Raw genomic sequence first — 27,242 nt, forward strand, 5'->3', positions numbered from 1 at the left:
ATCCCATCCCAGAGAGGTACCGGCTGCTCCTGCTGGTGCTGGGGAGCAACACTGCCTCTTTGACCTGGCCCCTCAAGACCCACACTTCGGACCAGGTGCTCAGCATCCGTGGATCCAAGCTGTGAGCTTGCTTGTTTGCTCATCTGAAAAGCTGAGGTGTGTTGTCAAATAAATAGAACAAGGCTGAGAACAGTACAAAAAAAACACAACAGATTCTATTTGGGTGGGAAATAATTCTCTTATGGGCATGTAGCATGGCTACATATGTGTGATTATGCATATATGTGCATATTTTACATACATAAAATGTGTGTGTTTACATGGGATATCCAGAGTGTGCTGGGTGTCTGGGTGTAACAAATTCAGGACGAACCAGACTCCTTTAGGGAGGAAAGTGGAATTAGTAGTGGAAAATGGTAAAAATGGGCTGTTACATCCTTCGGCTGTATTCTGCAGCATTGAGGTTTTACAGTGAACATTATTTTAACATATTGAATATTGTATGTACTACTTTTATTTTAAAACAGTTTAAAGAAATATTTCAAAGGCTATTTTTATTATTTTCAAAGGTTATCTTTAAGTTTTCATTGAAGATAAAAATAATTCATTAAAAATGAACAAATCTACCCTATATGAAAACTATGTCTTTATAGTGAATATATTCATAGACTGTAATAGCAAAGTGTAGTATATTTCTTTTTTTCTTTTTTCTTTCCAATTCACTAAATTACTTATCTAAAAATCTAATTGGGATAAAAATTGACATCTTTCTTTGGGCTCTCTGGTAAAGCCAACTGGAACTTTTGTTGGTGTTTTCCAGTGCCCTGTGGGTTCTGTGCCCTTTCTGTCTGTTGTAGTGAACTGGAGTGATGGAGCTGGTCACATCCGGCTACCCATGAAGAAATGGTAAGGTCGGCTGTTCCCTCCCAAACATCAAAACAAAATCACCCGGGTACAAAACAGGACCAAATACTCCCCAGACACAGAGACCTGTTCCTTTGTTTAAGATAGGATCTTGCTCTATATCCTAGGCTGGCCTAGAACTCACATTGTAGCCCAGGCTGCCTGAAATTAATTCATTTTATAGCCCTTGCTGGTTTGAAACCTGCAGCAATCCTACCTTGGTTTCCCATGAGCTACCAGGCTGAACTGATGCAGACATTCCTTCAGCAACAGGGAGTGTGGATGTCGCTCAGGACTGGACCCCGTGAGGTCCTGGACTCGATCACCAGCACCGGTAAATTCATAAATAAACACATACCAAATCAGTTCCTATGAACTGTGTTCAAGCTTGAAAATGCCCCAGCTGTTTGCTTTCTTTTAGATACTTCAACCACAGCTGGAGGCAGACACATGATTTCAGTGGCAGGTTCTGTCACCCTGGTAGGCAGCATCAGGCAAGCAGAGTTCCTTGGACCTCAGGGCTGGCCAGAGGCCACCGAGGGATTTAGACAAGGTCATGATGGTGATCACCAGACAGGAAAAGGCTTCACCGAGACTTGTACACTGCAAAGCTTCTAGCCAGTCAGTATTTCTGAATACTCCAATCCTGCTCAGAACAATATCAGTAGCCTGGTCTTCTACCAATCAAAACCTATTTCTGAAGCTCAGAATTCTGCCTGTGGGATGGGGGTGGGAGGGTGACAGAGAGATGGTAGCAGCAATGCTGGTAACACCCCACTTGAGTACAGATTCCATCTGTAAAATGAGTCGCAAATTCGGAATGCTCGGTTAGACACGCTCTGTGCCCTAAGTGAGACTAAATAACATGGCCCCGCAGGTGCTCAGGCACCAAAAGATTGTAGACAAGTACTGCAATCAGCTGCTCCTGAAAAGAATTCTCGGGTTTTTAAAAATTACAGCTTGAATCAAATTCAGTGCTTTTGGTCCTAAGGGAAGTTTCCAAGGTTCTGCCAGTGATGTGGTGAACAGCAGGTATTGGATGTGTAGGCCAAGCTCCGTTGCAAGCGTTTTCCATCAAGTAACCCTCTTAACATGTACAGCAGCCCTACCAGGCCTCCATAATTATCCCCTAACAAAGAGAGGTCCCACGTCACTCGTCTGGTGTTACGGGGCTTGCCTTAATTCCTGTGTCTGGCTGTGTCTTTGCCTCGGTCCCTCCTTCTGGATCAGCCTTTCATGCTTAGTACACAGATGCCTCCTGGTTTCTCCTGCTCCCCAGCGGAGTTGCTGCCCCTCCTCTCTGTCCACTCTGCCCTCTTTCTATCCCTCCGTGTTTTTATACTTTGCTTTTGGATAACAACACTCTAACATCCATAATCGAAAGGTCCAAAATCTGAAAGTTTTTATGTGCCACCATGATAGCCCAAGTATCCATACCATGAAACTTTATCTCCCGCACAAAATTATCAAAAGTATTACATAAAAATACAGTCCATGTGTATGAGGTATACATGAGACATAAATGAAACTTGCGTTTAGACTTGGGTCCCATCCCCAGGATGTCTTGTTAGATATATATATATATACAAATATATAAACATACTAATATATACATACATACATACATATACACACATTCAGGAATACTCTAAAATCTGAAATAGCACCAACTCCAGATACTGCATATCGCCTATGTCTGCGTGAACCGGATGTTATAGGGAGCTGGCGGCACCCATCTTCTATGGTGAATAGATGTGCACTGTGTTCATTGTAACGGTAAAAAGTATCCCAGATTAGAATAGCCCTTCAGATTAGGAACCAAAGATCCCACATTTGACGTCCTGATAAAAATAGACGGGGAACTTCCCGAGGTCTTTGGACAAGAACACAGTGTAGGCAGTGGGGTACCACACAGGGTAGGCAGCAGTCCCTTCCCATCTCCTCTGCTTTGTCTTCTCCCGGAGTACACAGCTGCCCAGACTTCCAGCACACAGCCCTCATGTGGGAGGTGCCCCTTAACTCCAAAACTCGCTTCTTGCTAGCCACAGCAAACGAGGGCTTGCACCACCATTTAGGGACATTCACCCAGAAGGTCCATGTGTTTTCATTCAGGGATGTTTACAAACACCCTGGTTCTTGACTCAGCCCCTTGTCAGCTGGATGACTTTCTCCAAGAGGAAGTGGGAAAGGGGGAGGGGTTAGGGTGAGGAGAGAGCTGGGTCAAATGAGGGATCCAGGGACAAATCTGTCCTCTTCCTTCCAGTGAAGAAGCCATTCTGCATTTGCAGCCTAAAGCCCCCGTGGAGAACTCTGCAAGGACCTACAGGCTGTCTCGCCCCTGAGGTTGAGTCGTAGCTGATGCTCCAGTTTCAAGCCAAGGTCCTCACAGTAGCCCACAATCCCACGCTTGAAGCAAGAAGCCCTTATCTGGCCCAATGTTTGGTCCACCCATTCACCCCGTATGTGTCTCTGCCTGCCATGGGCTTGCCAGACAAATGACTCTGTGGATCTAGGACTTCACTGGGTGAGACTGAAGAGAAACTGAGGCACCAAAATCTTACTACTCAGAGCCGGGGAGATGGCTCAGCTGTTAAAGTCCTGGCCTTGCAAGCATAAGCCCCTGAGTTCAAGTCCCAGAACCTAATCAGACTATCTGGGTGTGGTATCCATTTTTAATCCCAGCACTGGGGAGGCAGAGACAGGTGGATCCCTGGGACCTATTGGCCAGCTAGCCTAGACTACTTAGAAGAGTCCAGGCTAATGAGAGACGTTTTCTCCCCCTCCCCCATGACTGCCCCTGGCATACGCTCACACATACACACGTACATATCCCAAGTTAACTGCTCTTTTTGCTGATATTATCTCCCTGTAAAATTTAAATATTGAAACCTGACATTATTCCCCAAACCCTTTGATCCTTCCCTCTCCTTGTCTCTACCTGTGATATTTAGTTTGCTACCATCCTTCGCCGGATGAAATATTTATATTGATTTAATATTCTCTTACTGAAAAGGGGCGACGGGAAAGTAGAATTGTCATTGTTTAATCGTGCAGCTGCCTGTGTGATCACTGTTGATGACTTCGTGCCTTTTGTGCCCACAGACACTGAGAAATCAAACTAAGGCTCAATAACCAACCGGTGCGCTCTTCCCTGGGGAAGACTACTTCTCCTGCTCTCCGCCTTCCCAGGTCCCCTCTAGCTCTGTGTCTAGGGTTGAGGCCTCCCGCTGCCACATCAACATGTCTGCCGTTCTCATCCATGCTCAGCTCATGGTTAGGTAGCCGCGTAGATGAGACAGCTGCAGTTTATAGGTGTAGCTTCTGACATGACCAGGAGACACATTCTCACAAGAAACTCCCTGTTCTCTTACAGCCTTTCTGCCCCCCTCTCCCAAAACGACTCCTCAGCCTTGGGTGAGGAGGACGTGCTATGGATCTATCTGTCGGAACTTATCCAGTACCAATGGTCAGCATAGATGTACAAGTAACATCATACCAACGGAGCAGTTGTGTTAATAATGTATTTAGGAACACACACATACACACCACACACAAACAACACTTAAGGAAAAAGAGACCATGAATGTGAAAGAAACCATGGAGGTGTAAAGGGGAAAAGGGAAAGAGGAAATTAGATTATAATCCTGAAACATAAGTTTTGTTTTGGTTTGGTTTTGGCTTTATTTTGGAAAAAAAAAAACCTGTAACTCAGATTCAGATCTTCTGATTGGAGACTGTATAGAATTTAAATGTTTAGTCTCAGTTTCCTAGTACTCAGAATGGCTGTCTGTGTGGCCACCCCTGTTAACTATACCTGCTAGCAATTAACCTGGCCATGTATTCTCTTGAGCCAACAACTTCATTGACATTATAAATACGAGCAGCAAACACTCCGCTTGTAGTAAAACATTGCCATGTATGAGCGATGGCTTGCTTGGATTTGGGATGGAAAATTGGATAGACATCAATGTTGCGTTGTCTGATTTTAGTCTTTCCCCCCTTTTCCATTTTATCTTTGGAATTGTTTTTTCACAATATGAACATTCCATATGTTATTCCATTGTGTAGTGTGTGTGTGTGTGTGTGTGTGTCTGTGTGGTGTGTGGGGGGAGGGTGTGTGCCCATCATCTTTTGAGGCTCACTGTGCTTGGGAAAATGTAAGCTTGGTTTGAAACGCTTCTCTTCATTCCTGTAAAGTTTTAGGCTAACTTGAAGACTTGAACGCGGTTGGTGAGGTGCCTGCTTGGCCTATTGATGGCAGGAGACTTAGGATAAGGAACGCACTCTTGGCTTGGGACAGACTGGCAGAATTTCCCGTTGGTATGTGCAGGGCTGCGGAGCCAGTTTTAAAAGAGCAGATTTATAAAAAAATCCAGCTGTGAGTTTTCATTTTTTTTTCCTCTTAGAGCTAGAAGGCGGGGCCAAAACTAACCTCAAACTAGGCGCTCCATTGATCAGGCTACAGTGATGTGGGTCCGTCTCACAGACAACAGCTAAGCACAGGGGAAATATTAGCTGGCAGAGATAACGAAGAGGAAGCAGAGAGCGGCAGAGGCTCCATCTGTCAGCTCCCGAGCAGCAGTTCTCAAGACGGCAGAGAAGGAAATAAAGAGAGAGTGGTTTTGTTCCAAAGGCACAGCGCAGCCTGAGGACAGTTTCAAACAAAGTAAGTTTGTGTTCCTTAGAGAAAGAGGTGGTGGGAAGACAGCGGCGCTTCCTTTCTGGGCTACAAGATTTGTTACGGGTATAGGAAGTTTGGTTCTCGGGTAGAGATGACCCTGAGGAGAGCATTCTTTTGACAAGAACTTGAGGCAGCTCCTGTGGTCCCATTATTCATTTTAAAGACATCTGCTGCGGAATGATCTATTTTATGTTTCAGATCTCAGGTTACCGGCATAGACTTCTGTCTTCCCTTCTGTCCCTCCTTCCCATGTCTCCCTTCTTCTCTCCCCCTCTCTTGCCTTTTCTCACTGTTGGGAACTGTGAATACGATTTTTATCTTTCAAATATAATTTCATGGGGTAGTGGCTCACCTTTTAGCTTCACAGGGCCGACAGAAAATGTTATCGCTTTGCACAGTGTATGAACAGCTATTTAAACTCCCGCCGGACCTTCCAAATCGTGCGGTTGATGTGGCACTGCTTCTGAAGGCAGCTGTTTCTGGGTCTTATTTCAGAGCACGAACCGACTCACAGAATAATCCTACCGTGGATGTGTGGCACATTTTCAGAGTATTCAGTCTCAAGCAGAGCTAGGCTAGGCTGTGTGGTTCTGGATGGTTGACTGTCACTTCCTAATGGTTCATATTCAATGTCAGATGCTGTGTGTTTTATTAGGCATGGATTTCTCTAATTCCAGTGGGAGATTAAAACAATGGCTTTAATAGCAGAGTCTCCAGGGCAATAGCAAATAAAAAAGCGCAGAGGAGGAATATCGGCAGTCTGTTCCTGTAAAAAGGCAATCCCCTTTTAACATACACCGGCAGAAAGGGACTCGTGTGTGAGAGAGAGCTGACTCTCTAGTGTAAACCGGCGGTAGAGGCACCGGCTATAAACTGGCAGAGGCAGACACCACTCAGCGTTATGGCCCAATATGGATGTCGGAGCTCTGTGGCGTGTGTGGGAAAATGGCCACAGTCCAGCGTCTGGAATCATTTATCTTCCGCCAGCTCCTAGAAGACAACTGTGTTATGCATTTTACAAAAATCCTCGCTGACTAATTTCATTTCTGTGGGATGAGGGCAAGTGCAGCGACGGATGGCGGGGACAGCTCCGTGAGCAGGGGGCTGTGTTGGTCTCCTTCTGATTCCCCCAAGCCCTGCTCCCATCAGGGTCCTCAGCACCTTGAGGGGGTGCCGCTGCTGAAGCCACTCGGTTTGAGCAGGATCCTTCCCTCCCACACACTTGGTAATGAGTAGCACACGAATGTCTGTTCTTGTTGGACAAACTAGAAAGTAAAGGTTTGCTCTTACTGTCTCTCTGTGGCGTCTGTTTCCCCGCAGTGGAGATCAAAAAAAAAAAATTAAAAGAAGAAAATATCAGTAGATAGAAGGTAGGGCTGTGGGGAAGTTAGACATAAGATGGGGGTTAGGGACGGATGGATGATGCTCTTTGGGAAACACTGGACCATTCTGTAATTGATCTCTATATCTATGTCTATATGAGGGCGCCATTCATTCCAGCCTGTATGGTTTGCTTTGTTTTAATAATTTTCTTATTCTTTGAAAACTTCAATGTATATTATTTGATCCATCCTCCACCTCCAAACTCTCCACGCTCCCCAACTCCCACCCAGCTTCATGTCCTCTTTCTTTTTTGTCTTTGTTTTTAATAACTCCATGTCCAACTGTTAGTGCTGCCCATGAACACGTGGATTTGTGAACATCACTGGGGCACAAGCAACCCAGCAGGGGATATGTAAACCTCCTTCCCGTAGAGATGGAGCCCCTGGGCCCTTTCTGATCCACGCAGTCAGTATCTTTGGCCTGAGCTAAATTCCCATGTGCGGACACGTGTGTCACCTGGAGGAACACCTGGCTGACTTTTCTCTCCACGTCAGGTTTCATAGGGATATTTAGATTTTGTTGTGAAGATCAAGAATGTTCAGAAGCAAAGCGTTGGATTTTAGTCACAATCACTGTGTTGCACAAAAGACTGTTAATAATACACTTGTTAAGCCCCTTAATAATTGCATTGTGTTGCTTGCAAGCAGAATGAATAATCCTAGCCGTCTCTCCTAGAGGAACTTCAGTGTCAGCAAGGTATCCTGGAGTACCTCGTACTGTTCGTCCTCAGTCTACAAACCATTGGTGAACGTGCCTGCATTTCCCTCAATTGAGCTTCTCATGGTGCTGAAACGCTGACCCACTCAAAACTAAAATTCAGTAATCACATGTGGCACTGCCTTTGTTTGTCTCTGCCTGCTCGCGCAGGGAGCCGCCCCACTCTTTTTCCCTCCGTGTGGACTTTTTCTGTCCCTTACTCATCACGCTTTCCAGCGTCGCGAAACCCGAGTCATTTCTTTAGTTAGCTTTGAAATTTTAGAAATTGGGTTAATGTTGGTGCAACATCTGTTTAAACTTTCTAATATAAAGAAACTAAGTATCAGTGGTGCCCCGTAAGATGCCTAATGTCATTGTCCCAAATTTCACAGACCTGAATATATACCATGTAAAATACATATGCATATTTTACACACACACACACACATCTTCAGGTATGTTCTTTAAATGTTTCAGTAAAAGTGACTGTGTCTAAAATGCAAAAAGCATTGGAGGTAGCAGCCCTTCGTTTGCTCTGTGTGAAGACATTTTCATTCGACTGATAAACAGGACAGCAGTTCTACCAGTGCTGAGGAAATCAAAGCCCAGACCCCTCTCTGCCCACTGCCTACACCGCTTGGCTACCCATAGGTCACTGCATGACCTTAGGCTGTCCCTGGGTCCTATGGGCCCACAGTTCTGCTTCTGCACTCTAGGAATAAGAATGGCTGCCTGGGTTGGTCTGGAAGATCAAATGCTGGCATATGCATGGAAATGTTAAACCACTTTCTTTCTGGAATATTCCTTTCCCCCTCTGCTTTAATAAATCCTGCCCATGGATCAAAGGCTTCTCTTATTCGCCCAATCTCCTCAGAGATATCTTTCTTTCGACACTCTGGATCTCCTCCCAGAACTAGCCAGCTTTGTCCTCCATGTCCCTCCCATCCATCCGTTGGCCCCATTGCAGACCTCCATGCCATGCGTGTTCCAGTTCTGGGTTCCACAAAATGTGTTCTTTCCTATGTTTTGGAGGGTTCTATTTTATTTTATTTTATTTTTATGTGTGTATATGTGTACTTGTGTGAGCTTATGTGAAATACCGTGCATGCAGGAACCTCTGGAGACCAGAAGAGGGCATCAGATCCCCTGGAACTGGAGTTACAGACAGTTGTGAGCTGCCATGTGGGTGCTGGGAACTGAACCCAGGTCCTCTGGGAGAGCAGCCAGTGCTCTTAACCACTGAGCCATCTCTCCAGCCCTTTCTCTCTCATGATTTTTAAAAACCATTGCTATCCTTCTTTCTTTCCTACTTTGATTTTTGCTTCCCTTCTGTGTTTGAGTTGGTGGTTTTGTTTTAGCTTTGTCTTGTCCTTTTTGCCTTGTGGCTCAGAAGTGCTCTTCCAGCTAGTCTCTAATACTTTTCCACTACCCACTTTTTGCTGTGTGATTTCCCTCAGCCCTCTCTGCTTTACTGATTCTTCGCCCCTTTACACATTCCACCTCCTTTACCTTCTTACTCATTAATCCCCTTAGATTTAAAAAAATCTCTTTAATTTTATCGTGAGAGTATCATCCATGTGTTCCGTATTTACATCATCTTCCCCTCCCCTTCAAATCCGCCCTTGTCTTCCTCAGACCCTCTCAAATTCATGACTTGTTCTTTAATTATTATTCCATATGCATACATACGTATGTATGTACACACACGCGCATACATATAAATACAGCCTGATAAGTCTATTTAGTGTTACTCACAGCTGTATTAGTTTAAGACTAACGATTTGGGATCCAATGACCTATCAGGGGGTTTGTACCTGTAGAAGACTGATTCTTCTCTCTTGAGGTTCATTAATTGCCTGTAGATCCTTTAGAGGTAGGGCCTCGTGAGATTTCCCCATCCATGTTGGCATGTCAGCTGGTGTAGTCACTTTCTTTAGGTGACTACATTTTTTGGAATTTCATGGGGACACTCTCACAGCAGATTTCCTGAACCTCTGGCTCTCGGTTTCTCTGCTTACTTTTCTGGAATGTTCCCAGAGCCTTTATGTGAAGAGGTTGTGTTGTGGATGTAGCCCCTGCGGCCGGGCACCCCCTGGTCATTTGTTCTTTGCATGTCTCACCAGTTGTGGACTTTTGTAATGGTTTCCTTCTGCTGCGAAAAGAAGCCTCTTTGATGAGGGCTGGAAGCTGTACTCACCTGTGAATTTAAGGAGAAGGGTTTAGAATGCAACTAGAGATTATATTGATTAGGAAATAGTGGGGCTTATACCTTTGGGGCAAAAAACAGTAGAGGCCCTGTCCTCAGATTCCAACGCTGCTTTAAATATTAATAATCTTTTAAACCTAGTTTTCCAACATGGTTCCTTCACAGAACTGTGAAGGCATAAGTCATAAACAATGCCACACCAGTTTGGAATTATGATTAATAGGGTGGTATTTATTTAAAGGGAAAAAAACTTACAGATAACCGTCCCAGACAACAGCCCTCTGCGCAATCAGGAAGAAGTCCAGTCGCCGGAACCGTAGCAGGAAGCAAAGAGCCCGAGAAGGGAAGTAGCCGCTTTTTTAAAGGCAGAGAGACCACGCCCTAATGGGCTGGTATCTCAGCGGCTATTGGCTGGAGGAGCAGAAGGATCTCCCCGCAACAGAACTGGAGTCTTCTTTCTTCATGACTCACTTGGGATACATTTGAATCAAGTCTTTATCTTGTTCTTTCTTTCTTTATGCAGCGCCCATTACTTGGAGTTTTTTATTGACAAATCATCTGTTCCTTGATTATCCGGTACTCCCTGCAGTTTCTCCTAACTACACTATTGATGATCAAGTTATGTTAGTTGGATAGATGAAGAGATTGTGTTCCCTACCAGTTCTTTGTGGTATTCTGCCATTGCAAATCCCACAGTCCAGGCAATCATATGGCTGGAACTATTTGACCGTTGTAATACCATATACACCTTTAAGACTGCAAACCTGCTATTCTAACAGAAAGACCTCAGAGCAGTTCACTGCTGGATAAGATGTTAACCTACTGCTCCTACCTTAGTCTTACTAATCACACTTAGATTGGTTTTCCTTTTTGTACTAATTTATGTGTGTGCACACTTGTGCACATATGTCTGCATACCACACGAGTGCAGTGCCTGCAGAAGGCAGAAGAGAGTGCGGGAGCCCCTGGAGCTGGGCTTACAAGTGGTTGTGAGTCTGGGAAAGGCTGCTGGGAAGTGAACTCTGGTCCTCTGCAAGTATAGTATGCGCCCTTAACTGCTGAGCCATCTCTCCAACCAAGAGATGGAAAGTCTAACGGCTTCAAGGTCTCTCTCACATGAGGATAAAACAGGAAAACTTGAATATACTTGCTAAATGACACTGAAGGAAACTATGTAAATTATGGAAGCTTTCTATAATCTTGCACTTAATCTTTTTTTTTTTAAACACCGAATAGCCGGCAGAGGCGAATCCATTTTATGGTAATGGCTCTGCATGTTGAATCAGGATGAACCACAGGGGAGCTGGAGCTAGCCTCCCACCAGATGAGGGCTGTGCAGTATTTGAGCACCGAGCATATACACATGTCATCTCCCTCTGTGCTCAGCAAGTGGGGGTCAGCTGTCAGTTCTCGACTGATACTTTTGCACCCCACTCTTCCTGCGGCCACCCCCACCCCGAGCGCTCAGCCATGATACCAGAGTGAAGAACTCACCGTTGACAGAGCTTTTCCCCCATGTACATCTCTCTAGCCCTAAAGGTTCTGAAAATTATGGACCATCTTCAATGATGCTTCTGATTAGATGCATGTTCTGTGCACTGCAGACTAGGTGATGTAACTCCTCTGTTTCTGTTGAAATGATGAGAGAACGCCCACTTAACAAGTGCATAGAAGCATGGTAATAAATACAAAAGTAAATTCCCAGGTGGACTGGAGGTAGGCAAACGTGCAGTGCCGACAGTTCGAAGGTGTCTGGGCCAGAGTGGAGTCCTGAGAGATTAGCCCTATTGAAAACCTAAGTCTCAACAATCAGGAGAATCATTTTCATGAAGGAATCCCACTTGTCCTCAGTAAGGCCTCAGAAGTCTGAAGAGACGCCTTCATGGCATCGTGTTCTAGCTCACTCCTTCCGGGGACTTCACACGCACCAACAGGCAGCACAGGGCAGAGGCTGGCCACTGATCTGAGCTGGGGCTGAATGAGCCTGTCTAGGGAGCTAGAAGCCAGCAGTGGGCTGAGTCCCTCAACCAAGGAAGCCTCCAGTATGCTAAGAACGGTGCTGCTACAAGCAGAGGAGGAGAAAGGAGATCAAGGGTGTGTGATGCCCCCTTCGGGACACCTGTTCATCTTCCACCCAACAGCAAAGGGCAAGCAACCCAGTCCGTTTCTTTCTTGAGAGTCAAAACCAAAGTTCCTTGAATTCTAAAAGGCTTCTTGGGGCTAATGACCCCATCTCTACCAGAAAACAATGACTTAGGGAAATCTCTTGAAAACCATTGTTCTCCTGCATCCCAGACGGCCTGCACTCTCACTCTCTGGGCTCAGCCCATGACAGCACTGTACGGAATACACCTCAAGAGCCCCAGCAAGCTGGTGCGAGGCGACTTCTTTAATTAACCGTAAATGACTCCACAAAAGAATCCCGTGCTCTTTCCAGAGGCGCCCAACTGGTGCTCTCCAAGCTTTACAAGTACTTGAATACAACCACAAAAAGAGTCAGAGCTCAGTTTAAATGGAAAGAGTTGATTTTATTTATTTATTTTAGCTGATGAGACAACACACACACACACACACACACACATTAGATGACCCTTCTGTGCCAGGCTTTAGAGCAAACAACAGAAGAGAATTGTGTCTTTAGGGCTGACTGTTGACATGCCCTGCTTCACAGGTCTGTTTATGCCAAGAGGCTGTTCTGTTGTTGTTGTTTTTGTTTTGTTTTTCTGTTCCCTCCCTATTATCTTATTTGGTTCAGATGTTACTCTTACACCAAGTCCTCTGTCTTGTTGCAGAGTATGCATAGTAACATTGTGTACCTTATTTCAACCCGTATTTCTTGAGCACCTACTGTGTACAAGGAACTATGAAAAGGGAAACAAGCCTATAGCATCCAGTCCCATCCCAGGTCAGAGAGGGTCAGGCCTCAAGAATGATTCTGTGCAACTCCTAGGATTGAGGCAATCAATACACACATTCAAACCTGATTGAAGGAACTGGAAAGGTTGGTGTGTGGCGTGGCTCTTGACCAAGAAGCGTGAACCCATTTTAGTACGGGAAAGGGAGACTGTAGATGCTACCAAATAAAAGATTTGCTTTGAAAAGTACTCAGACTTTAAAATGTTTGATAGATTAAGAAATAAATGAGAGAGTGAGATGGGACTAGTGCAGTGGTCCTCAACCTTCCTAAACCCCCCCCCCCTTAATACAGTTCCTCATGTGGTGGTGACCCCTCAACCATAAAATTCTTTCCTTGCTAATTCATAACTGTAATTTTGCTACTGTTATGAATTGTAACGTAAATATCTGATATGCAGGATTTCAGCACTCCCAAGGGGGTCACGGCCCACAGGTTGAGAACCTTTGGGCTAGTGAGATGGCCCAGCCGTTATAAGCACTGGCTATTCTTCCAGAGGACCAGGGTGTAGTTCCCAGCACCCATGTGGCTCACTACCATCTGTAACTCCAGTTCCAGAGGCTCCAACGCCTTCTTCTGGCCTCCTTGGGCAGTGCACATAGGTGAAGGCAAAACATTCTTCCACATAAGATAAAAAGAAATAATTCTTTATAGAAATAAATGAGTGTCCCTCGCATGTTACTGGAAATATCACTGCATGGGAAATGGGACTTGAAGACTCAATTATTGTAAGTCTTGACATTATTTTACAAATCATGAGTAGCTACATGTGTGGGGAGGCTAGAAACTGCCACTTTTTAGTTTAGGGTTTGTGTTCTGGAGAAGAGCAGACCAGAGAAGAAACAATGATACTGTGAACCGACCCATTACAACACTCTGTCTGTCAACCCATTGGACAATTATTAATGTATGCGCCAAGGCCAACTGTAGGCTCTTATAACACAAGAAATTATTCAGCCAATCACATGAACTCCCTTCCTTCATGGAGCTTAGGGCTAGTGGGGAGAACAGCATCAAAATCAAGTGGAGGGTGTGGATATTGGCGCTGTGATGTGGGACTTGATGGGCAATGTATCTTAACTTATGGGTAGCTCGTTTATCCACTCAACAAGCACACGTTAACCCTGACCGTATGTGGTGTCACCGAGTGAGCACCACACGTACTGAGACATTATGTGCTCACAGACAGGAGGAGAGGATATTTGCTAACATGTAAAGTTTGCTTCTTAGATTGGACAGAGTGGGGGAGCATATGTATCTAACTCCAACAGCAAGCTCACCTCGGGCAAGCTTTACTGGGCCGATTGTCAAGAGGGCTGGCTAGTTTTGTTGTTTCCTACAAACCTTCCTCAGCTGAGCTGACTCATTAGGAGCGAGTAGCTGTACTTTTTCAGTGGTAGACGCTACCTAGAACTGTCTGTATGCTGAGCCATGAGGGTACCTCGAATGGGATGTGTGTGCTGTGAACAGGCTCTGGGGATATGAAAGATACTAACCTGTCAGCACGAGGCAGGTTTAGCAGGGCTTGGGTAGCAGCGTCTTCATCTGCTGACCACTCGGCACAAACACAAAGCACACCATATCGTGTAATGTGTTGGAAGCGTGCCACGCGAGATGAGCTCGTGAGATGTGCTCCTGTATACACGTGGTTCTTGGCACAGGGCACCTCCCTGCTATGAGTATACAGTATTCCCTTAGCCAACGTCTTGTTATCCATGTCTTCTGTTACGTATCGTTAGTCACAGTCAGGACATTCTAGAAACGAGCAGCTCTTAAGTTCTAAGCTGGTAGCTAACCAGAGTAGTAGACTGGACTCTCACACCACCATGGTCCATGCCCGTCTCCATTCCCTTTGGCATGTGAATCCCCCCATCATCTGTGGTATCCACATGGTCTATGTTTCCCATGTAGCGGTCTCAGTTAGGACATCAACTCATGGTATCCCAGAGATTGTGTCTAAGCATCCATCAGAGCCGTAGACTGTATCCCATGGTGATGGGTTGAGGATGCCTCCCCCTCCTGTCAAGCAGCCTTTCTAACATACTTATCTTTACACATTGGTATATATTCACGTTCATTGTCACTAGTAGCAGAAGACATAGAGGCCAAAGGAGGTGAAACCGCACTTGAAATTGTCTTCCCAGACTATGTTAAATTAGCTCAGCCCGACTTTGGCCTCATCCAGATGCATTCTCATCGCTCTTCCCTTGGAGATGTGACTGTTGACTGGCTTTATCTCATCCTTGTTGGCCACTCGTTCTGATAGATAGCATGCTTTTCAAAACCACTCCACAAGAACCTTAAGTCAATTATCGGTTCTTCCGAGGGTCTGCTTAATGAAGTGTGCACTGTTGCCACGATGCTCTCAACTGGGTCCAGGTAGATTTTCCTATGGTATGATGACTGATAATTCTGAAAGCAAGGACACAGGGAGGGGGCTTTTCCACACGGCAGCCCTCTACCCCACACAGTTCCCACTTGCCTTCAGAAACCAGCAACAAAGCTTAGCGTAACATTCCAACATAAAATACTAACAAAGTGATTTGGTTTTGCAAAAAAAAATATTTAAATAAAATATACAAAATAAAAGTACTAGCATATCTAATGCATTCCTCTGCGCCCTGTTTTGTAGACCTTTGTTGTCATTGGCTGTGTCTGGATCGTGTGTTCCTTAACTTAGTAATAGGAGATACACCACGTGGTTCTCGTCTGCTAACCACAGTACACTTCCCCGCACGGGGAGCGGCGTTCTCATGGCCACATTCCACAAATGAGAAACTGAGGCTGTGTGAGGCTTACTGACTTTCCAAGATGGCGTCGTTTGTGAGAAACCGATAGTCTAGAAACAGATCTTTCTAATCTTACCTACCTCAGTTTCCCCTCTACTCTCGTGTCTAAAGGGCTGTGTCTAGGGCTGCAGAGAGGCTCCATCAGGGCAGTACTGGCCATATAAGTGTGAGGACCTGGGTGTGAATCCCTAGAACCTATGTGAACACTGGCCATGGTCAGACGTGTCTGTAACCCTGGTGCTCAGGTAAGGAGATAGGAGGTGGAGACAGAAGAATTCCCAGAAGCCCGTGCGCCAGCTAGCCTGTGGAGAACAAGAGTCCCCGCCTCTACAAGGTGTCCAGCCAGGACTAACACCTGAGCTTGTCCTCTGGCGCCACAAGCACGCACAGCGCCCATACACTTGAACACACACACACACACACACACACACACACACACACACGAGAGAGAGAGAGAGAGAGAGAGAGAGAGAGAGAGAGAGAGAGAGAGAGAGAGAGAGAGGCGAGGACTTGGGAGCTCTCAAACGCTCCGTGTGAACCTTCTGTGGCGGCTGATGGCCGGCAGCACTGAAACAGCTGGTTTATGTCCCTGACACCAATCTGGTTGCTATGGGATCCTTCACATAGGAAAATATTTGTCTGCTCCAGGTGGCTGGGACACCAGACAGGCTAGCTGAACACAAGCCGTGTTTTAGAGACAGAACCCATGTAAGAAGCTCTGAGGAAGAAGGCTGGCGAGGTGGTTCATACTGTGTGTGGGAGTGCGGAGGTTGTTGGGTGTTTATTTTGCTTTGTTTTGTTTTCCTGTTGTTTGGGGCAGAGGGTGTTGTTTAATTTCAGTAATACTGGGAACTGAACACAGCACCTCATGATTGCTAGACAGGAGCTCAACCACTGTGCTACCTCCTCAGCCCTCACCGTTTTGATTGCCACAGAGTTAGTTTAAAAAGCTGAGATGCAGAGGGCTGGGTAAGTCTGAAAGTGAAGCAAAAGGTGATGAAAATGGCATTGTTTCCTTCGAAGGGAACCCGTGCGTCACATTAGAGTAGGTGAACATGTTGACCCAGTCAAATTCGATTGGCATATCCAGTGGGGCAGCAAAATTAAACATGTTAATTCGTAGTCACTGATTTGAGTCATCTCCTTAGTCCAAATTTATTCTCATTGAAGATGATTACATCCAGATAATGTTTGCTTCCAGTAGGACGGGAGGAACAAAGGAAAATAAATAAAACAGTTTACTCTGATCTCATAAAAGTTCTTACACAAGAAGTTAAAAAAAAAAGCATGGGAAAATGAGGGGTTTTTTTTGTTTGTTTGTTTGTTTGTTTTTGTTTTGCTTTGCTTCAGTTTTTCCTTGAAGTTCCTGCGGAATTGCAACTCACATGAAACACGGGTGTGTGTGTGTGTGTGTGTGTGTGTGTGTGTGTGTGTGTTTATACAAGGGAGGACTGTCCCAGCAGAGAAGTGTCAATCAAGGCTTCTGGAAACCATGGTCATTTTTCAAAATGACTAATAGCATATATAATCTCCTTTAAAAAAGGCAGCTTATTGCTAATTTTTTAAGTTGAAAAAAATTCATTATCACTGTCTCCAAACTGAGAAATACGTCTGGGGATTGAGAATCAAGTGCCTTTTCATTTTAATTCTTCACTGTTTTGAGTCTATCCCACATTTTCCCTGGTAATGAAAGAGCCCCAGAGCCTGGCCAAGTTTGGTATTAACAGACATGGCTGTTTAATACCTAGTCCCTAGGAAAGCAAACTTTTCACTCCAAGCCAAATATCCTAAAATATAACTATATATGACTCTACTTTAAACTTAAATGCCAATTAGCCTATTGTAGGAGGGTCTACATTTACAAGATACATGGTAAGAGACTTTTTAAAACTCAGGATATTTTTTTGAAAGTCCAAAGCTACCCATAGGGAATAGAGATGGCTAAGAGCACTGTCTGCTCTTGCAGAGGACCTGGGTTCAGTTCCCAGCACCTTCATGGGGCTCACAACCGTCTGTAACTCCAGTCCAGGGGATCTGTTGCCCTCACCGGTCCTTCTCAGACACTGCATAATGCAGGGCTCATATTATGTGTAGGCAAAATACCTATACACAGAGAAGAAATGAATAAACCTAAAATCTACAAATGAAAAAACTTCACCTTAATAAGGTGGATTTAAAAGCAGAATATTTCCAAAAAATATTAACCATTTCTCCATATTTAAATTCAGGTTTATTTGCAAAATTGCTATAAGTACTTAAGGAAATATTTGGTTTTAAAAGGGAAATGTCAGCGGTCCAGACATCATAAACAAAAATGTTTTCATTAGGCATGGGCTGTGTCCAGTGCTCCGGTGCTGTGGTTTTTCTGCTGTGTGGAGGCCACTGGTTAAGTCCACACTTGGGACAAGAAGAGGCTACTCTAGTGTGTCTCTGAGTTCTCACTTCCACTCAGCAAGAATTCTTTCTTTGTCTTTCCATGGGTCCATGAAAACCAGCTCTGACAATTCTTGAGATCTCTAGGGTCACTCTGAATAGTAACTAATAGAAAAACAACACAGAAACCTTGGCTTTAAAAGAATGGCTTTGCTTAAACCACCAAGTTGGGGGATGGGAGATTCATAATCCGATTATGTTCTGTTATCAGCGCCTTTGACATCCTGACTGCCCTGATAATCGCCATGGAGCCCTGCAGAACTTAGCTGGCAGAGAGCAAGGCTTAATCAATAATACAGGTGACTGGACTGGCCTGTCAGTTTTACTGGTCCAATGTACTCTCTCTCCCCTGTCCCCACGTCACAAGAGCTGTCCTGCTGAAAATACTGAGTACCAGACAACAGCTACAGCGGGCAGAAAGACAACTTTGAGCAGCCTGGCTTTGTGGAAGAGGGAAGGCTTTGGGGCTCAGGATGATTTGGGTTAGACTTTCGAGACTGTTGGCTGTATACACACTTTCCTAAGGCTCTGAGGCTTCGATCGCTGCTCTCCGAAGTGGTGTTGGTAAAGTTTACCTCAGGGTGTCATGAGGGCAAGAAGACACACGAGGGGCTTTAGCTGGGTGCTAATCGCATGCTCTGTTCTGATGGCTTTCATTGTCCCCACCCCACCCCACCCTCACCTCCATAAAAACTTTTAGGGATTTCACTCCAACAGGAAACCCAGTGTTCTCCTGTAGAACCTTCTGGAAAGCCACCAAGACCTTTGGAAAATGTTGCTCAGTGATTCCACTTTTTTCCTCATTTTTGTCAACAGCAAGTTCTATTTTTAACAGAATTTGATAAGTCCTTCTTTATAGGTGGCCTTTCTCTACTCCTTATTCTCTGGGTGCATTGTTGACATGCATATTTAATGATCAATTGTTACATATATATGTGTACACACACACACACATATATATATACACACAACTTTAGGTGTGCTTTTATCTATAGTCTAGCTTCTTCAGAAGGATTTGGAACAGTTCATAGATATAGGCAAGGGCTGGAAACAAAAATGCTTGTTTCAAGTGTCAACATCCTAATGCAAGACCTGGGTCGCCTTATTTAACCTCCCTGAGCCTTGGTCTCTTCGTCCTTACGGTGGGGATGGTTAAACGAGCCGTTCATTCTGCACGAAGCATTAGACAGCATGCTTCACCTTTTGCAGCAACAGTAGCCATGCATGTTTCCTTTAGCATAATATCTGAACAGTATATAGGGAGAAATTCTTGTTTTAATAAAAATCACACTTTCATAAACCTTTATATGTGAGCTTCATAAACCTTTCTCATATGATTTATGCTAAAGCAGATTCCAGAATATGTCTGGGGAAAAATTAAGACGTAGAGAACACTGTGTTACCAGGAAACATCTTTCGCTCCCAAGTAGCTTATTCCCTGTTTAGTAAATACTACAATTATAGCCAGCGTTTATCTCCAGTCAAACCACAAAATACCTAAGCCTTTACATGTTGTAGGACTTTCCTCCTTTTCCACGGCAATGTTGGGTGAATTGCTGCCACGTTTGACTATGTGCTGTGGGCCTCACACTGGTCAGGTGCCTTGGGAACTGTTAATGACAGTCAGTGTGGCTCAGAGTCGCCTGTGAGTGCACTTCAGAGGAAGCCAGTCAGGGCCACAGGCGCCAAGGCCGGGTCGCACAGCTGGTTGTAGGCTGGTGTAGTCCGAGGTCATGTACTCACCCAGACTTCCTGTCTTAGATCTGCCTTAGGGTAACAGAATGACTTAAAAATACGGCTTTCCTCAGGCTCTGCCTTTGCCATTCCGCCTTTCTCTTTCACTTTTATTAGAACCGGAGCACAAAACAGGGAGAGGTTCGAAACAATACATTTGATCCCAAAATTGAGAGAGACTGCATTGGGGCTGACGCGCAGGACTAAGAGGCAGCAGCTGAGCCTGTGGCTTTGTGGAGAGGCTTAGCCTGCTATGTCAGAGACCGCACTATGAAGTCATGTCAACCACGGGGATCAAGGCTCATCAACCAAACTTTCCAAGCAATGCAAGAGTCAGATAAACCTCAACATTCCATGGTATTCCCTGACATTCACAGGGCTTTTCTTGATAGAGTTAGCATGAGTGTAGCCATTGTCTTCCCTCAGACAGCCAAGACAGAAGTGCAGGCTTATGTTCTCTGGAGTCCTGTGGCACCGCCCCAGTGCCATGGGCTTCTTGATTACAGACACTGTCAGCGTCGTGTTTCGTCATGCACATCGCAAGATTCTCCGTGCATCCCAAAGACGGTCAAAGAGGCTTCTTCTTCCTGAAGGAAGTTCGAGGTTGGGAAGGGTCAAGTTTTACACCCAAGTCACACACACAGCTAGCAAGCTACTCTGCAGAGTCACTTCATTATGCCCCCCTCAAGTCACTTCTGAGAGAGTAGCCTGCCCTATAAAAGCCCCTGCACTCTGCAAACTCTTCCCCTTCATTTTCTGACTTTATGAATAAAATATATATATATATAGACTATGACCAATGCAAGCATCTTTAAAAAGTAAGTTACAATCATTTTTAAGTTGCTTTGCTTATGGGCTAGCAACCTTCAGCGGCCAAATCATCAAAAGTTTCCCAAGAAAAGTACACTTAGAAAGGCGGATGTAATTTTTGGTTCTTACTTCACGTTAGGAGCTGTTTATGATGTAGCTTATCAAATATAATTATACCTTGTAAATTGCTTACCGAATTTCAAAACCTTTTCGTAACATTGAAATCTGAGCAGCGCAATGAAATGGAATGAAACTGAAGGTTTTGCTTTTGTTTTTGGTTTTTATTACATACTTGTCTTTCTCATGGCTGTCTCATTTATATTGAGCGCATGGAGGCTGGGTGCGTTGTCCCCGGGTGGAGCCCCGAGTCACTGCTCCGTCATCCTGGCAGTGCCAAGAGCTGCATACTTGAATCGTTTGCAGCGTTGTTGCCATTCTGGCTCTAGTTGCTCTTTACAATACGTTTAATGCAAACCACATTCAGGTTATAAAACCAACAACAATAATAACAATAATCCGAAGCCGACGCTTGCTACCCCCAGTATGGGACCTTAGCCAAATAGGAATTCTCTAACTTTCCGCCATCAGAGTGTGCCTTACACAACGGGAAGATTGTTTTGTCCTAAGGAGCAATGGGAAGTCAGATTCTAAAATAACAAGATGTCTAGGGTCGGGTTGCGGGCTGTTATTTTTACAGTGGCATTTAAAGATTTAGAGTGGGCTGAAGCGGAAAGCTGCCAGGTGTCATATTTCAGCCAGGTCCCCTCCTCATCACTTGCCAAAACCCAGGGCACTGAGCTTGGGACAAACAAGGACAAGCAGAATCTGGGAAGATCAACCGGAGAAAGACATCACGGCTTCTGACTTCAGAAATACCTACACTGAGAATATACTTATTGCATTTATTTATTTTTGCTCAGAGAAATGGCTAAAATAAGCTTTATTTATTTATTTCTATTCATTTTTAGATAAGGTCTCACTGTGTAGCCCTAACAGGCCTAGAACTTACTATATAGACCAGACTGGCCTGGAACTCACAGAGCTCCGCCTGCCTTCCAAGTGCTAGGACTGAAGGTGTCCACCTCCAAGTCCAGCTTAGGAGCAGTTTTAAAGGAGGGGCTTCCATTGGAGACTCCTGCTTAGGTACGCTGTGCCTGCTGTCGACGTGAGAAAAAGATAAGGGAATTAAAATTCCGGTATGCAACTCCTCCTTATAGTTTTATGGTACATCAAGGTATGTGACTTTAGCGTTCTTTCTTTCTCTTTCTTTTTTATTCATCTATTTTACATCCCGACTTCAGTCTCCTCCCCCCATACTCCCTTCCCAGTCCCTCTCCCCTATTCTCTCTCTCCCACCACCCAATTCCCTCTTCTTTTGTCTCCATCTTAAAAGGGCAGGTCTCCTATGAGTATCAATAAAACATGGCATATAACCAGGACAGCCAAGGCTACACTGAGAAACCCTGTCTCGATAAAACAAAAAACAAAACAAAAAAGGAGAAGAAGAACAAGAACAAAAAGAAGAAGAAGAAGAAGAAGAAGAAGAAGAAGAAGAAGAAGAAGAAGAAGAAGAAGAAGAAGAAGAAGGAAAGAGAGAGAGAAAGAACAAAAACACAACCGTGGCATATCGAATTGCAGTAATACTAAACACCTCCCCATGTATTAAGACTAGGCAAAGCAACCCAGTATAAGGAGTAGGGTCCCAGAAGCCAGTAAGGGAGCCAGAAAGACAACCCCTGTATCAACCGTTAGGAGTTCTATAAGAAGACCAAGTTATTTCTTTAAAAAAGAAAATGTCAAGAAATGGAACCTGTTTGAATGACAAAAGAGAAACAGAAAAGCCCAGCAGTGGTGGCGCACGCCTTTAATCCCAGCACTCAGGAGGCAGAGACAGGCAGATCTTTGTGAGTTCGAGGCCAACCTGGTCTACAGAGTGAATTACAAGACAGTGAAGGTTACACAGAGAAACCCTGTTTGAGAGAGAGAGAGAGAGAGAGAGAGAGAGAGAGAGAGAGAGAGAGAGGAATATAAGACATAAAAGGTATGTCTGGCTCATACCTGGCAGACACTGCTTGTCTCAATAAAAAAGGAATAATTAAAAAGATATACCAAGTATTCCTGAGAGTCTTAAGCCCAGAGCTTGAGTTTAGAATGGAAATCAATGCAAACATACAGGGGGTTTCGTGGGGATTCTATTGAGGGAAGGCATCTCACAGTTGACATTCCCATGGACCTCTGGTCCTGACGGCAGAAGAGCTTTCCTGGTGAGGAGGCTAGGGCAAGGCCACCTGAGCCACCTGGCTGCTGTCCCCAGAGGGGATTCCCTCTTCAAGTCCTGAAAATCCCCAGTTGCTTTTTAAATGCATTTAATTCTCTAAAACGAAACAAGGCTTAAGTCAACCTCCTAGGTCAACTGAAATAGTCGTTTAAGGGAAAAAATTGGGTTCTTTTCAAAAGCAGCCATTACACAATCTGGCTTGGTGTGGTGCCTGTGGAAAGTTGGGTGCCTTCCATGGAAGCAAAAAATGAACACAGACAAAAGAGTTTTTGAGTAATATTTAGAGTGAGGTTGTGTGTGTGTGTGTGTGTGTGTGTGTGCGTGCGTGTGTGTGTGTGTAACAGAAAAACGTGCCCAGAAATTTTCTGCAGAATGCACTATTCATTTTTCTTTTTCATGTGCATATTTTATATAACTTATGCACTTTCAGGATTCCCACAGATGCTGGCTATATGCCTACGGTTTTCCAGACGCACAGTGGCCACTGGAGCTCCAACATCAAATAAGGCGGAGGTCTCTGTTTTTAGAGTGCTCATGATCAACAGCTGCACATATGTCTCCCACCCAGGCTGGAGGTGGGAAAGTCTTCACATCTGGACATACTAAGTGGCTGCCCTCCGCCTGTAGCTTCTGAGGTCTCTGGTACATCTGGGGAAGGAGAGCAGGTGGAGATGGTTGGCCGAGTCGCCCACATGCCTTTGGTGAATTCCCTCTCATGGCCTAACCACAGAGGATTCTGGGAACTCAGAGTCAGTCCACTCTATGTTTATTAGCCTTCTGCTGTTAACTGGCCGGTCTGTTTCTGTTACACTATTCGGTGAATTTTAACTTAATTTCAGCAAGTCTGGAAGACAGGAAGTGACTCAGTGGCCTGGGAGTCAGGTGTGGGCAGTGAGAGTGAGCTATAGGTCTGAAAAAAGCGCCCCTGTGGGGGAGAGAACGGGGTTGGAATGTCAGCAATGACAATGACGTCAGCTCCAGGGCTACTCCTCCACTTTCCCAAGACAGTCATCTCTGTCACAGATGCTGCGGCGAGACAAGGGAGCACGCTGTGCAGCCTGGGGGAACTGGTGCAGATGCGCGAAGCACCATCTCAGAAAGGTTCTGGCCAAAGGAGTTTGGTCGACTCGGACCTTTGCTGATAGAAGCGATCATGCAGCGGCTGAATTTTAAAAACCTACAATGTTGTAAACCTAAGAGTATATATGTGTTCTATTAATCATGTCAAGTACCCTAAGATGGATGATGCTATAATCACTTTATGAAATAAGCACCATTATGGAATACATAATTAATAATATAAAATGTAGATGATAAACAGAAATCATACTTGCCAAAGGAAAGAAGCTTTGTAACATCTAAGAGGTCGTATGCATTCCGGAAGCGGAGACAGGAGGATTGCAAGTTTGAGGCAAGGCTGAGGTACATAGTGAGTTCAAGGCCGGTCTGGGCTGCACAGGAAGCCCCTGTTTCAAAAATACCAAAGTGAAATTAAATTTAAAATTAGACCTTTGTACCAAGGAGGAGGAGGTCTCTTAAAGAACCCATCTTAGCTGCATTTAGTCAGCGGCAGGATGTGTTCTTTTGGTTTTCTGTTTGGCTTGTCCAGCCAGAGCCTCCTGCTTGCTAGGCAAGGATTCTGCCATTGAACTGCACCCCTGGCCACATGGAACATTTTCAACGTGTGTTTGTAATCTCCAAGGCTGTGTGAGAAAAGATCTGGAAATTTCCATTCAGAATGACTTGTGTGCTATTTCTTTAGGGATGGCCAGTCCGGTCCTCTTCTAAAACACTCTGTTGATAATGGGGTCAGTGGAACATATTCCACCTCATACTTCCATTGCCCTGAGGAACCTCCTCATCAGACAATAGTGCATGCCTCTTTCTGCTCCAAACAAAATCTTCCTTCTTGAGACACTGAGGTTTCTTTTTTAATGTGAATGAAAACAGTAGGGAGAGGAAGTGTGGAGGATTGGAATCTCGGCAGAGGCCCCGCAGGTCGCTGGGGACCAGTGAGGTTAGGTTCCTTTCTGTTCTTGGTGGCCGGAAGTGGGAGACAGAATGCTCATCTCTCCCCTGCTCTAAGTCTGTCAGAACCTCCGGGCGGGAAGCTTCCTCAGTCTTCCTGAAAACATGAATCAAGCCCCCTTTGGGTGTTTAGCACTGGGCTGACACAGAGGCGCACAGCTGTGGAGGGAGTGTGGAAGTGGAGTAAACCAAAGATTCCAGTGCTGGGGTAAGTGAGGTGGAAGGACACAGGAGGCTGAGGGAGGGAAGTGGGGACGCTGGGTGGCGGGAGAAGCACAGGAAGGTAGCACTAAGTGCTGAGGCTTAAGGAGGGAGAGAAGGCAAAATGAATGAGGATTGGATGGTTGGACGGTAGTGGGTCAAGGTCATCCTGGACGGAAAAGGACAGCCAGAAGATAATGGGAGTGGGACTGGAGGCAGCTCAGAGAACCCCGATTTGTTCGGCACCCCTAGTATACATGACTTGGAAGTGGGAGGCACAGGGATTCCATGATGTTGAGGGTGGGGGTTACTTTGAAGAGATCTGAGAATCATGGATACTGAACAAGATTCGGGTCATTTCTGCAGTCAGTACCTTGCTTGAAGTCGGTTGCATTCTTGAGCTTAATGTACTTGAGACGTCCTGCTGTTTCAAGGAAAGGCGTTCAGCAATGTCTTTGTTTGCTAGCCAGCGCTTTGTGTTGCTGAGCAGAGAGTCCGCAGCCATCTTGCGATCTTGGGCTTAGCTGACCTCTGCTATCCCTTGGCTGTGTCTCTGGGTTCCTTGGTTCTTCAAAGCTGAGTGCTTGGGTCTCACTATGGTGTTAGAACTCGTAGGGTACACAGAGGAGCAGTTACTAAAAAAATGAATAAATAGATCTCCCTAAAATGAGCGTCTTCCGGAAGGCAGAATGCCCAGGGGCCTTTAGAAACTGCAGCCTCCTGTATCTCCCTGGAGTATCATTTTCCTCACACTTGGAGGAGAACTTTGTGTGTTTATAAGAAAGAAAAAGGTACGAACACATTACATTCTAACTACGTGCAGGAAAATGTAAAATTCATTGATGGCACCTAGAAAATGTTATTCAACTAAATCAGTGGGGAAAGGAGAAAAAAAATCAAGATTCATTTCAGGGAAGAACAATGGCTTCATGTTTGTTTGTTTGTTTTCGAGACAGGGTTTCTCTGAAGCTTTGGAGCCTGTCCTGGAACTAGCTCTTATAGACCAGGCTGGTCTCGAACTCACAGAGATCCACCTGCCTCTGCCTCCCAAGTACTGGGATTAAAGGCGTGCGCCACCGCTGCCCGGGTTTGTTTGTTTTTTTTAATTAATTTAATTAATCTATTTTTTATGTGCATTGGTGTTTTGCCTGTGTATCTGTCTGTCTCTGTGTGTGAAGGTGTCAGATCCCTGGAAGTGGAGTTACGGACAGGTATGAGCTGCCATGTGGGTGCTGGGAATTGAACCCGGGGCCCTTTGGAAGAGCAGCCAGTGCTCTTCACTGTTGAGTCCTCTCTCCAGCCCAGGCTTCGGGTTTTTAAATGTGTGTCAATATAGAAAATTCATTCTGTTTAACAATTGTAAACACAAAATGAAATCAAACCCCTGTATCCAAGGCAGGCTGGTAGGGTGAGCTAACTGCCTTCCTGTCCCTGGGCTCCTCGCCTGCTCCCAGCTCCACTGATAGTACAGATAATGAGATACATGTGTGCATGTAAGACACTAAGGCTTGGGTTGGGAAGCCCTTTGCTTGGGGAGCTCTACAGTGCGACTGCCACCTCTTTGTCCGTGGCGTTTTTGGTTTGCGGTTGTTGTCCATAATCTCTGCTTGCTCTTCCTTCCATCTCTCTGTTTTTATTTTATTTAGTAAGTACACTCACTCTTTCCTCCTGGCTCCATCACTTTTTGTAGAGATTAACAAAAGTCACCCAGGTGATTGTCATCCTCCTGAGCCACGCCCATGTACCAGCTCACTTTTACTGTTACTGGCGGTAGCCGCAAGTACCACAAACTTACACTGAGCCCTCCTGTGTCCATAGCCACGATGCTCACTCTCAGTCTAATAAAGAGATGGAAGTCGCAGAAAACCGACCAAGTGGTAATTCAAGGTGGCCATGGGGCACAGTTTGGTGATAGCCAACCTGTTAGATATTTCCAACAAGGTTCTTGGAAGAAGTGTCTCGTGAGCTGCATCCTTGAGAAAGGAAAGGCCTTATTTAAGCAGACTAGAAAGAATGGCGCTAGAGACAGACACAGCTAATTCAGGACCCCAAGTCTGCTCACCCCAGTATTTTACCAGTTTCTCCCTCACACTGAGAACCTAAGGATTCATAGTTGAGCAGGATTCGCTCCCCACTCATCGTGTGGCCAATTGGGGTACAAATGAGGCCATCAGGATTAGTTGTGG

General features: G+C 45.1%; 1 protein-coding gene across 5 annotated transcripts in view; it reads left to right on the plus strand.

The window, feature by feature from the left end:
• The window catches only part of Stard13 (StAR related lipid transfer domain containing 13), a 211,555-nt gene that overhangs the window by 107,393 nt on the left and 76,920 nt on the right, over positions 1 to 27,242 (plus strand). Inside the window, exon 1 of one of the 5 annotated variants that reach the window (XM_075971370.1) lies at positions 5,429 to 5,569. The exons of the other annotated variants lie outside the window; for them this stretch is intronic. The gene's annotated coding sequence lies outside the window, so the exon portion shown is untranslated. Of the gene's footprint in view, positions 1 to 5,428; positions 5,570 to 27,242 lie in introns of those variants that run through there. 5 annotated transcript variants of the gene reach the window in all.

Source organism: Microtus pennsylvanicus, chromosome 1 (genome assembly GCF_037038515.1).
Source record: "Microtus pennsylvanicus isolate mMicPen1 chromosome 1, mMicPen1.hap1, whole genome shotgun sequence".
Lineage (NCBI taxonomy): Eukaryota > Metazoa > Chordata > Mammalia > Rodentia > Cricetidae > Microtus > Microtus pennsylvanicus.